This window comes from Humulus lupulus, chromosome 8 (assembly GCF_963169125.1).
Source record: "Humulus lupulus chromosome 8, drHumLupu1.1, whole genome shotgun sequence".
Lineage (NCBI taxonomy): Eukaryota > Viridiplantae > Streptophyta > Magnoliopsida > Rosales > Cannabaceae > Humulus > Humulus lupulus.
In genome coordinates this window covers 91,434,636-91,448,148 of record NC_084800.1, presented here as the reverse complement: position 1 = coordinate 91,448,148, position 13,513 = coordinate 91,434,636, and the positions used below count along the sequence as shown (strand labels likewise).

General features: G+C 30.6%; 1 long non-coding RNA gene and 1 other non-coding gene across 2 annotated transcripts; one reads left to right on the top strand and one right to left on the bottom strand.

The window, feature by feature from the left end:
- The first annotated feature begins 74 nt into the window (after positions 1-74).
- Positions 75-3,532, top strand: LOC133798100 (uncharacterized). The gene is made up of 3 exons (XR_009875773.1): positions 75-314; positions 1,846-2,062; positions 2,630-3,532. It is a non-coding gene; the product is annotated as an uncharacterized LOC133798100 (long non-coding RNA).
- A 2,116-nt stretch (positions 3,533-5,648) lies between these two features.
- Positions 5,649-5,755, bottom strand: LOC133798877 (small nucleolar RNA R71). The gene has a single exon (XR_009876093.1). It is a non-coding gene; the product is annotated as a small nucleolar RNA R71 (small nucleolar RNA).
- Positions 5,756-13,513: the final 7,758 nt, after the last annotated feature.

The following is a 13,513-nucleotide window of genomic DNA, read 5'->3' as shown; positions in this document are numbered from 1 at the left end:
TTTTTTATATATATATATATATATATTTTTTTTTTAATTTGAGGTAAAAATTTATTATTATATTCATTTATACAGTTTTCTCTTTATTCTCTATTTCCTTTTGCTTTTCCTTTTGGTCTCCGACCAAATTTTTTATGCAACTTCCTTTTTGTTTTTCATTTTCTTTTCATTTTCTCTTTCTCCGATAGTTCTATATCTCTCGACATTCTGATTATCTTCACAATCAGAATCACCCGCTGTTTATTCAATTTCTCAAGTTCCTAGCACTTCTCGTGAGGGTGAGGCTCAATCTTTAGCTACGGCTTCGATTCCTCGTGAGTGTTTATTGTATTGGATTTTATAAACAGTTTCATTATATACATGCATATGGTAATGATTTGGGTTCTGTTTCATATGATCTGTGGTTTAGTTTTATAAAAATCAATATTATAGTTTATTTAGCTTATTGTCCATTACATGTTTGATGAAATGTCTCAATGAACATTACCTTAACCCATAAAAGTCATTTTCTTTTAGTTATGATACTCATGAGAGATGGATTGAGTTTTCTTGTTAGAACTTGTTGGGAAATACTTGACATTAGTTTTATAGGCAATATGTTCATTAATGTTGATCTGAATTTTAGCATCACTATTATTTTTTTTTAATTGAAACAAGAGTTCTCTTTTTAATAAAGAGTTGAATATAAAAATTTATCTTCATAAGAATAATTATTGTTTTGTTCACTCTCATCCTTTAAAATAAATTAATATGATTAATCAACTATTATCAGGTAGGTTATACTTAATTAAGTATGGTTGTGAATAAGATTTGAAAAAACTGATAACATCTATATATGGCTCAATTTATTGTATTATAAATTGATATATACATGAGCTTAAAAGTTAGAAATTGCTAATTAAAGACGCTGAGCATAGAATTTATTTAGTGATTACTTTCACATACCTAAGGAAATACGAAATTATTTATGATTATAGCATTCCTTTATACACACAAAAACACATGTTCAGAAACTCGTAAAATCTTCCGTGTTTTCAATACTCTGACCTTCAACAAACTCATAAGAATAATAACTAATGGTGACCTATATAATATATGTATAATTGCATCATTTGCCCCAATCACGTATGAAACTCTCTAGTATATTGTTGATTACATTCCCTAGTCACATATCAAACTCGCTCTTTTCCCCAAAAAAAGTCAACTATGTCAGGCAAGTTATTAACTAGGCTTTATCATTTTAAGCTCATGACCTGTTTTAAATACTCAATAATAACTCTCTTTTCTGGCCCCATCAAAGATGTCTCTATGTTCCTCTGTTTTGGGTTTTTGCTTCTTTGTTTGCTTGTTGTTTTTTTTTTTGTTTGTTTAGTGTATTGGGCTTTGTTTTGGTTCTATTTATGTTTTAGCTTAGTTGGTTTAGTGTTCTAAGTTTGTTTTGAGATTTTTTTTTTTTAATGTTGAATAATGGTGTAGTGTTCTATCATCATTGTCTTCAAAAGCATTTGGCTTTTGGTATTATTGGTTCAGTTTTGTTCCTCGTTTTAGATCGTTCAAGGTTACAGAACTTTTGATGGTGTCATTGATTTAGTAAGGAGTATCATCACCTGATTGTAATATTTTCAATAGGGGGTTCATTGTATTATATATTTGTTTGGGATGTATATATTAATACGAATATTGTAAGTTGGATCAAGTTGCAAAACACTTTATTTATTATTTATATAAATATACATTTATAAATTTAAAGTTTATTCTTATGAGGTTGATTAAGGTTGCAGTTGCATTTTTTTAGTTGCATATAGCTCAAAGATGTTTTTTTGTTCTCGTGATTTTTTTTTGCAGGAGTACATACTGGGATTATAAATCATAGTTCATACCAAATTTTCCTCTTCCTCCTCCTCTTCCTATGGTTTTCCTGCTTCTTAAAAAAACAGCCCTCAAAATATAAAAAAAAAATAATAAGAAGAGGTCATTGAGTGGTAAGGCTAAAGGTAAAAAGGCTATTAAACAAAAAAAGCCAAAATTGGCAAATGCTGATCATATAATTCAATCGCCATAGGTATATTTTCAATTTCATTATTCATTCATTTTATATTATATTTTTATTTAGTTTTGTTTAAATATTGTGTTATTTAGTTTGCAACATATTGATTTTAGTGATTTATGTTTCTTTTTGTTTTATTGTTGTGTGTTTAAAGTTGCAATAGGTTGTGGGTGGTTGCATCTGGTTTTGTTTAAAGTTGCATTAGGTTGCAACAGGTTGATTTTAGTTGCTTTATGATAACTCTACAAAATAGAGTTATTTTACCATTTTTTATGTGCTAATTGTTGCTTAGTTATTGAGTTCTTAATTGTTTTATTAAGTTTTTAAGTAATTTTACATTTATTAGTCTTATTGTAATTTTCTAGATTTTTATATGTTTTTATAGATATTTTATTATAATATGTTGTATGTTGTAGTTTAATTATTTGAAATTAATATTGATAAGTTATGAGTAAAAAGATGCAATTTTGAACTTCAATGTTTAAGTAAATTAAGTTTTAATTAATATTTTCATGGAAATTTTGTTGTATATTTTATTATTGAAAATATTTAATTTTAATTTAATTTATGTTTGTTTTATAGGAAATTTGTTGTAATTTATTTGCTTTTGAGAAGCAAGGAAAATGAAGGAAAATGTGGCATTTTCAAATAAAATAAAAGAAGAAAAAAAATGGCTTTTTTTCCAAATGCCCACCAGGCCCACGCTAGAGCCTAGCACCCAGGCCCACGTTCAGCCTTCCATCAGCTCCTCGAGCCTGATGCACCAACCGGCTCCAGCAGCTTCACCACCCGAAGACTTCCCAGCCGTGCATCTCCTTCCGCCTGGCCTCTGATGCACCACCCAGCCAGCTAAAGACTTCCTCATCACATGCACCCATTCGCCCCAATCCAAACCACACGGGCCTGCCTCCTTCACCCATCTGAAGCCCAACTCACCTGGCCCAAGCATCCCAGCCGAGCATCACGTGCTGCACATGCCAGCCGCCTGCCACCAGCAACCAAATAGCTGCATTTTCCCATTTTGAGCCTAAAATTGCATAAGTGTACCATTTGTCCCCTATGTTCAAAATGCCAACTTTTTACCATTTTCTCTACACATTTTCACCACAACATCATCATTACACCTTATAAATTACTTCTACATACCATATTTATTTTTTAATTAATCTAATCAATTTAATTAATTTAAATTGATTATTTTAATAATCTCATTTTGGCTATAAATATGGTATTTCAAGACCATTTGGGGTGCTTAATTTTTGGTTACCATCTTCTTTTCTCTCATTTTCTCTCTACCATTCTCTCTTCCATTTTGGGTTTTTCAAGAGCATTTTGCAAGTATGTATGTCATTTATTTTGTAATTTCTACTATAGTTATGTGCTTCTAATCTTTTTCATAAGATTATTAAGATCATGATAAAGCAACTCGTAACTAGGTAATATTTATGTTGTATGTTGATTTCCCTTGTAATGCAACAAAGTTTATGGATTTTTCTTCTTCATATATTTCTTTCATCTTAAATATCTTGTATTTTAGATTGTTAGACCATATTTACACTTTGTTCTTCATTTTTGCAAAAACATAATATTTTTTGTGTAAGATGTGTCATTAAATTGTACACATCCATGCTTAGAACAAAAATATTATGTTTTGCCTTATAAATAATGTTCATTGATTTATTTGTTATTTCATTAGATTGATTTACACTAAATGCTTTGAAATTATAATTTTGAAAAGTGAAGAAAAATCATATATTTTTATAAGTAATTTGTGCTTAAAATTATAAATCTATTTGGAAAATGATAGTTTGTATTATTTTAACTATCACTAAAACTTGGGAATCAATATACTAATAAATATTATTAAACATACATTTTGTGGATTTTAGTTTCTTAATAATCTTTCCTTTTACTACTTATTTTCAAATCATTATTGGTTTATTTTTATTCTCTTAAATAACTTTATTTTCAATCTTTTATTTTATGTTCATAATATTAAAACTCATTAATCTTTGGAGCTAGGTTAGAATTTATTAATTTTGGTTTAAAATAGTTTTTTTTTTTATTTTAAACAACTCATTTGGTTTCGATCTCGTGCTTACACGAAAATTATTCTATAAATACGATTCGTGCGCTTGCGAGTATAAATATTTAAAACATACTCATTTTGGATCCATCAAGTTTTTGGCGCCGTTGCCGGAGAGTTGCAAGAGAAAAGAAACGAAATTTATCTCAAGGTTAGTAAATTCTTCTACTAGTTATTTTAATTTTTGCACTTAAAAAAAAACTACTAAAAGATATATATTCATATAAAAACAAACAAAAAAAAGATAAAAAGAAAATTTGGGACGGTTCTACCACCCATAAAAAAAATATACTTATATTTCTATATTTATTGTTTTTTTTAGTTGACGACACTTGTGCCTCCTATCTATCTTTTTATTTTTTTTAGTCGATGGCACTTGTGCCTCCTAAGTTTGTAATAATTTTGTTGTAATTTTTATTTCTTGTATTTCTTTGTTAGTTGACGGCACTTGTGCCTCCTAACATTTGTTGTAATTTTCTTTATTTATCTTGTTGTAATTTTTATTTTATTTAATTTCCGCAAATTACTAGTTGATGGCAATTTTGCCTCCTAGTCTTTTATGTTATGTTTTAGTTGATGGCACTTGTGCCTTCTAATTTTTACCTTAATTTTGTTATGGATGATGGCATGCTATGCCTCCCTACTCTTGCCTAAATTTTAGTCTTATTTAATTTTTGCCTTATTTTTCTTTGTCTTTTATTATATTTTAGTGTAATATTGTGAAAAATACTTGAAAAAAAAAAACCTAAATCTTGTCCTTTCACCATAAGCAATTTTTGCTTAAAGGAAATTTGAACAAAATTCTCAATCCGCCTCTACTAATTAACCTCGGGGAGTTGTTAGTAGTACACGAGTAAGTGGAATCAAATAGGCCTGGGGATAAGTAAACAATAAGAATTATATTGTTGTGAAATCTCTAAAAATTTTAAGTATGCTCTGTGGTTGCGGTTTTAACTGATCTTCCACATCAGAAAATTGCTTGTTTGAGATTATCCTTGTTGCCTTGTTTGTGAAAATTGTATGCATCATTGGGAACGTAACTCTAAAAAGCGATTAGTAAAAAGACGTTTATCTTTGTTTGAAATTGAAAATGTTAGTAAAAATTTGAGCATCATGGAACCTATTGCTAATCCTGTTGATGAAAATGTTGCGCCTGAAAAAACTTTACTTGAATATTTTGCACCTATTTCATCTAATGCTCCTTCATGCATTGTTTTACCTACAACTTCTGCTACTCATTTTGAGCTTAAACCAGCAATCATTCAATTGTTGCCATCTTTTTATGGGTTAGATAGAGAGGATCCTTACATGCATGTCAAAGATTTCTTAGAAATTTGCTCAGCATTTAAATTTCAAAAAATTTCTGATGAGTCGGTCAAACTAAGATTGTTTCCTTTTTCATTAAAAGACAAATCAAAAGCTTGGTTAAATTCCCTTCCCACGGGGTCTATAACTACATGGGGTCAACTTTATAATAAATTCTGGCTGAAATTTTTTCCTATGTCTAAAACTGATAGTCTAAGAAGAGAAATCTCCGAGTTTTTTCAAAAAGATAATGAAGAGTTTTATGAATGTTGGGAAAGATTTAAATATTTATTATTAAAATGTCCTCATCATGGTTTTGAAAAATGAAGACTTGTAAAATATTTTTATGATGGTTTAACTCCCTCTAATCGTCAAATGATTCAATCTATGCATATTGGAAATTTTTTAAAATTTCAAGGACAAGAGGCGTGGGACGCCCTTGAAGATTTATCTGTCAATTCACAACAATGGAATTATTTTGATCCTAGGTCTAGGTCAACTAATTCACCAAAAAGAGGAGGAAGGTATGAAATAAAAGAAGAATTAAACTTAAGAACATCCTTAGACAAATTAGCGAGAAAAGTAGAAGCTTTAGCCATAAGCCAAACTATAAACTCTCCAATACAACCAAGAAAAGATGTTTGTTCTATATGTTCTAGTCCTTGTCATAATGCCCAATCATGTCCTTCCTACCAAGAAGCATTTTCTGAGGAGGCCAATGCACTTCATGCTTATGGGAAACCAAATGATAGCCCATTTTCATCCACCTACAATCCAAATTGGAGAAACCATCCGAACTTTTCATTGAGACAAAACCAACCCCAAATGAATCAAGGGCACCAATACAACACACAAAACCAAACTCATGCCCCACAAAATCAACCATATCCGCAACAAAGAAACAATTTATGCAATCTACTCAACAAATCCTACAAAATCAGTCTCAATCAATTACCAAACTCGAGACACAAGTAGGACAACTCACCACTGCTTTAGCTGATAGAGAAAAAGGAACATTCCCTAGTCAACCTATCCCTAATCCAAAAGGTCAATATGAGATAGGAAAGTCTAGTCATAATGGAGAAGTCAAATCAATTTCAACTCTTAGGTCCGGAAAGAACATTGTCAAACTCGATTACATACCCGAGGTTGAAAAAGAAAAAGAAAAAGAAAAGAGTCAACCTTCTAGTTCTAATGCCAATGACTTTTCAAACAAGGAAACTCCAATCCATCATTTCATTCCAAAAGCCTCATTTCCACAAAGATTACTTCCAATTAAAAAAGGCGGCCAATATAATGACATCTTAGAAGTTTTTAAACAAGTTAGTATCAATATCCCTTTTTTAGATGTCATTAAACAAATTCCTGCCTACTCTAAATTTTTAAAGGATCTTTGTACTGTTAAAAGAAACATTAATGTTCCTAAAAAGGCGTTTTTAACTGAACAAGCTAGTTCCATTATTCAATATAAGAGTCTTGTTAAATATAAAGATCCTGGGTGTCCCACAATTGCATGCATTATTGGTGATCATTTTATTAACAAAGCTTTACTTGATTTGGGTGCTAGTGTGAATTTACTGCCTTATTCTGTGTATAAGCAACTTGGTCTTGGTGAGCTAAAACCTACATCTATAACTCTTCAATTAGCCGATCATTCTGTGAAAATTCCTAGAGGCATTATAGAGGATGTTTTGATAAAAGTTGATAAATTTTATTTTCCTGTTGACTTCATTGTTCTTGATACTCAACCTGTGGAAAATATGCATGCTCAAATTCCTATCATTTTAGGTAGACCATTCTTAGCTACATCTAATGCAATCATAAATTGTCGTAATGGTGTTTTGAAATTATCTTTTGGAAATATGACTGTTGAATTGAATGTATTTAATGTTGTTAAATCTGTTGAGTGTGAGGAAGTGCATGAAGTTAACATGATAGATAGTATTTGTGAAGATGATGGAAATGACTTACTTGAGTTTTGTGAAAAATACTTTGGTATAAACTTGCATGTTGATGACTCTAATGATGATGTGAATTATTTGGTAGAGCCTATACCCTTAAATGAAACCAAAGTTGAACATTTTTCACCCTTAGATCATGTGTCAATCAATTTTTGAGTCTCCAAAGTTAGACCTTAAACCTTTACCAGAAAATTTAAAATATGTTTTTCTAGGAGAATCTGAAACTTTACATGTTATCATAGTATCCGCTTTAGATAAAGAACAAGAAGATAAATTGTTAGATGTCCTTAGAAAACATAAAGAAGCCATAGGTTGGACCATTGGAGACATTAAAGGAATTAGCCCATCCATATGTATGCATAGAATCCATCTAGAAGATAATGCTAAAACCTCTCGGGAATGTCAAAGAAGGTTAAATCCAAATATGAAAGAAGTAGTTAGAGAAGAGGTCATAAAATTGTTAGACGTAGGTATCATTTACCCTATTTCTGATAGTCAGTGGGTTAGTCCAGTTCAAGTTGAGCCTAATAAGTCTGGGATCACAGTTGTTGAAAATGAGAAAAATGAATTAATCCCTACTAGAGTACAAACGGGGTGGAGAGTGTGCATAGACTATAGAAAGCTGAATAATGTTACTAGAAAAGACCATTTTCCATTACCTTTTATTGATCAAATGCTTGAACGATTAGCTGGTCATGCATATTATTGCTTTCTTAATGGGTATTCGGGATATAACCAAATCCCCATTGCCCCAGAAGATCAAGAAAAAACTACATTTACGTGCCCTTTTGGGACTTTTGCCTATTGTCGCATGCCTTTTGGATTATGTAATGCACCTGCGACTTTTCAAAGGTGTATGATTTCAATTTTTTCTGACATGGTTGAAAGATTTCTTGAAGTATTTATGGATGATTTTTCTGTGTTTGGTTCTTCCTTTGATGAATGTATGCACCATCTTTCACTTGTTTTAATTTGTTGCAAAGAGAAAAACCTTGTTCTTAACTGGGAAAAATGTCATTTTATGGTTAAAAAAGGAATTGTTTTAGGTCATGTAATCTCTTTTGAGGGAATAGAAGTTGATAAAGCTAAAGTTGATCTTATTTCAAAACTTCCCCCACCTAAAACTGTGAAAGAAATTAGATCATTCTTAGGCCATGCCAGTTTTTATAGAAGATTTATAAAAGACCTTAGCAAAATTTCTCAGCCTTTATGCCATTTACTTGGAAAGAAAATGCTTTTGTCTTTGATAATAATTGCCATGTTGCCTTTGAAAAATTAAAAAATTTGTTGACTACTGCACCCATTATTCGACCTCCTGATTGGAAAATACCTTTTGAAATAATGTGTGATGCTTCTGATTATGCTATAGGTGCTGTCTTAGGACAAAGACTTCAAAAAATACCTCATGTAATTTACTATGCAAGCAAAACTTTAAATGATGCTCAATTAAATTATTCCACAACCGAAAAAGAATTGCTTGTTGTTGTTTTTGCATTGGAGAAATTTAGATCTTATTTGTTAGGATATAAAATTATTGTTTATTCTAATCATGCTGCATTAAAATATCTCTTATCAAAAAAAGATGTTAAGTCTCGTTTGATCCGTTGGATCCTGCTTTTACAAGAATTCGACTTAGAAATACGTGATAAAAAGGGATCTGAAAATGTTGTTGCTGATCATTTATCTAGACTAGTAGTTGAAACTATACATGATTCCACTCCTATCACTGAAACTTTTCCTGATGAACAATTGATGCATGTTTCTTCCTTGCCTTGGTATGTTGATATTGTTAATTATTTGGTCACTAAAGAAATACCAGCTCATTGGTCTAAGCATGATAAATCTAAATTTTATTTTGAGATGAAAAACTTTATTTGGGATGATCCTTACTTGTTTAAATACTGCCCTAATCAAATAATTAGAAGATGCATTCCAAATTGTGACCAATCTAAAATCATATCTTTTTGTCACGATCATGCATGTGGAGGACATTTTAGTGGTAAGAAAACAGCTGCTAAAGTTTTACAATGTGGTTTTTATTGGCCTACTATCTTTCATGATACATATGTTTATTGTAAAGCTTGTGAACGTTGCCAAAAGTTAGGAAGTTTAACTAAAAGAAACATGATGCCTTTAAATCATATTCTTATTATTGACATATTTGATGTTTGGGGCATTGATTTTATGGGACCATTTCCTAACTCTTTTGGTAATCTTTATATTCTTGTTGGAGTTGATTATGTGTCTAAATGGGTTGAAGCTATTGCATGCCACACTAATGACAACAAAGTTGTGCTTCAGCTTTTGAAAAAAAATATATTTTCCCGTTTTGGTTCACCACGTGCTATCATTAGTGATAACGGTACACACTTTTGTAATAAGCCATTTGAACAGATGAAGCAATATGGCATTACACATAAAGTCTCAACACCATATCACCCACAAACTAGTGGTCAAGTTGAAGTGTCTAATAGGGAAGTTAAGCACATTTTAGAAAAAACTGTGAATCCAACTAGGAAAGATTAGTCCTAAGACTCACTGATGCATTATGGGCGTATCGTACCGCGTACAAAACACCCATTGGCATGTCACCCTACAGACTTGTGTATGGGAAGGCGTGCCACTTACCTGTTGAGTTAGAACATAGAGCCTTTTGGGCAATTAAGCAGTTAAACTTTTCTTTAGACAAAGCAGGTGAGAAACGAAAGCTTCAACTAAATGAACTAGACGAAATTAGGAATGATGCATATAACTATTCAAAAAAGTATAAGGATCGTATGAAATTTTACCATGACAAAAATATTTTGAGAAAAGATTTTTCTCCAGGTCAGAAAGTTCTTTTATACAACTCTCGTTTGCATTTATTCCCGGGAAAGTTACGCTCTAGGTGGCCCGGTCCTTACATTGTTCATATTGTTTTTCCACATGGAGCTATTGAAATTGAAAATCCTAAAAATGGTGATATATTTAAAGTTAATGGACAAAAATTAAAACCATTTTTAGAATTAAAAACTGATGAAGTGGATGAGATCCTCCTTGAGGACCCTGTTTACCATGCTCTTTGACTCCTATTTGATCTTGTTAACTTGTGTTTTATTTGTTTTGTTTGTTTTATGTGTGATTTAATTTTTGTTTGTTGTATCTTCTACTCTCTTAGCGGTGCACCATATCGAGGTACGACCATTCTAAAATCTAAACTCTTGTCAATTTTAATTTATATTTATATTTTGACACATTGAGGACAATGCTTAAATTAAGTTTGGGGGTATCGAGTTTATATAGTTATTATCATTAAGGAGAGTATGATTTATTGTGTTTTTGTTTTGCGTTGTTTTTAATTTTTATGTTTTGTGTTAATTTTTGTTTTTATTTATGTTTGTTTGAAAAAAAAAACTTTATTAATTTTTGTGTTGTTTTGTAAAAGTATATATATTGTTGTCTTGTTAAAAAAAAATAATAACAACAATTTTAAAAATCCTTTTTAATTTTCATTTTCATTGATAAAAAAAAAAAATTGGTGATATTTTTCATTTTCAATGATAAAAATCTTGATTGAGTTTGAGTGTAGCTCTCTTAAAAATATGAATAATTCTTAAGCTTTGTTTTTAATTATAGGGTCAATTTTGCTTGTAACAAAAATTACATTTTTCATAACAAGAACACTCTTATTTCCTATAAGTTTAAGTAAAAAATAATTTTAATGAAAACCTATTTTCTAAAAGCAAAATTGACAATTTAATTAATTACATAAGCTTAACTTTTATTCATAATAATTTTTTAGATTTATTTTCATTGTGCAATTTTTGAGAAAATCCTTTTTATATCACCAATAAAAAAAATGTGTGTTTTAATTTTTATTTTGCTTGAGGACTAGCAAAACTTTAAGTTTGGGGGTGTGATAACTCTACAAAATAGAGTTATTTTATCACTTTTTATGTGCTAATTGTTGCTTAATTCTTGAGTTCTTAATTGTTTTATTAAGTTTTTAAGTAATTTTGCATTTATTAGTCTTATTGTAATTTTTTAGATTTTTATATGTTTTTATAGATATTTTATTATAATATGTTGTAGTTTAATTATTTGAAATTAATATTGATAAGTTATGAGTAAAAAGATGCAATTTTGAACTTAAATGTTTAAGTAAATTAAATTTTAATAAATATTTTCATGGAACTTTTGTTGTATATTTTATTATGGAAAATATTTAATTTTAATTTAATTTATGTTTGTTTTATAGGAACTTTGTTGTAATTTATTTGCTCTTGAGAAGCAAGGAAAATGTGGCATTTTCAAAGAAAAGAAAAGAAGAAAAAAATGGCTTTTTCCCAAATGCCCACCAGGCCCACACTAGAACCAAGTACCCAGGCCCACGTTCAGCCTTCCATCAGCTCCTCCAGCCTGATGCACCAGCCGGCTCCAGCAGCTTCACCACCCGAAGACTTCCCAGCCGCGCACCTCCTTCCGCCTGGCCTCTGATGCACCACCCAGCCAGCTAAAGACTTCCTCATCACATGCACCCATTCGCCCCAATCCAAGCCACACGGGCCTGCCTCCTTCACCCATCTGAAGCCCAACTCGCCTGGCCCAAGCATCCCAGCGGAGCATCACCTGCTGCGCGTGCCAGCCGCCTGCCACCAGCAGCCAAATAGCTGCATTTTCCCATTTTGAGCCTAAAATTGCATAAGTGTACCATTTGTCCCCTATGTTCAAAATGCCAACTTTTTACCATTTTCTCTACACATTTTCACCACAACATCATCATTACACCCTATAAATTACCTCTACATACCATTTTTTTTTTAATTAACTTAATCAATTTAATTAATTTAAATTGGTTATTTTAATAATCTCATTTTGGCTATAAATATGGTATTTCAAGACCATTTGGGGTGTTTAATTTTTGGTTACCATCTTCTTTTCTCTCATTTTCTCTCTACCATTCTCTCTTCCATTTTGGGTTTTTCAAGAGCATTTTGCAAGTATGTATGTCATTTATAATGTAATTTCTACTCTAGTTATGTGCTTCTAACCTTTTTCATAAGATTATTAAGATCATGATAAAGCAACTTGTAACTAGGTAATATTTATGTTGTATGTTGATTTCCCTTGTAATGCAACAAGGTTTATGGAATTTTCTTCTTCATATATTTCTTTCATCTTAAATATCTTGTATTTTAGATTGTTAGACCATATTTACACTTTGTTCTTCATTTTTACAAAAACATAATATTCTTTGTGTAAGATGTGTCATTAAATTGTACACATCCATGCTTAGAACAAAAATATTATGTTTTGCCTTATAAATAATGTTCATTGATTTATTTGTTATTTCATTAGATTGATTTACACTAAATGCTTTGAAATTATAATTTTGAAAAATGAAGAAAAATCATATCTTTTTAGAAGTAATTTGTGCTTAAAATTATAAATCTATTTGGAAAACGATAGTTTGTATTATTTTAACTATCGCTAAAACTTGGGAATCAATATACTAATAAATATTATTAAACTTACATTTTGTGGATTCTAGTATCTTAATAATCTTTCCTTTTACCACTTATTTTCAAATCATTATTGGTTTATTTCTATTCTCTTAAATTGCTTTATTTTCAATCTTTTATTTTATGTTCATAACATTAAAACCCATTAATCTTTGGAGCTAGGTTAGAATTTATTAATTTTGGTTTAAAATAGTTTTTTTTTTTATTTTAGATAATTCATTTGGGTTCGATCTCGTGCTTACACGAAAACTATTCTATAAATATGATTCGTGCGCTTGCGAGTATAAATATTTAAAACATACCCGTTTTGGGTCCATCACTTTATGTTTTTTTGTTTTTTGTTTAATTGTTGTGTGTTTAAAGTTGCAACAGGTTGTGGCTGGTTGCATTAGGTTGTCGTTGGTTGCTGCTGGTTGTCGTTGGTTGCATTAGGTTGTGACTGGTTGCATCATGTTGTGTTTTAAGTTGCATTAGATTGCAACAGGTTGATATTGGTTGCATTTGGTTGAGGCTGCATGTGGTTGCATCTAGAAGATTGTGGAATCATGAGATTGCATCTAGTTGATTGTGGCAACATGTAATTATTATGTGTTTAAGGTTGCATCTAGTTGCA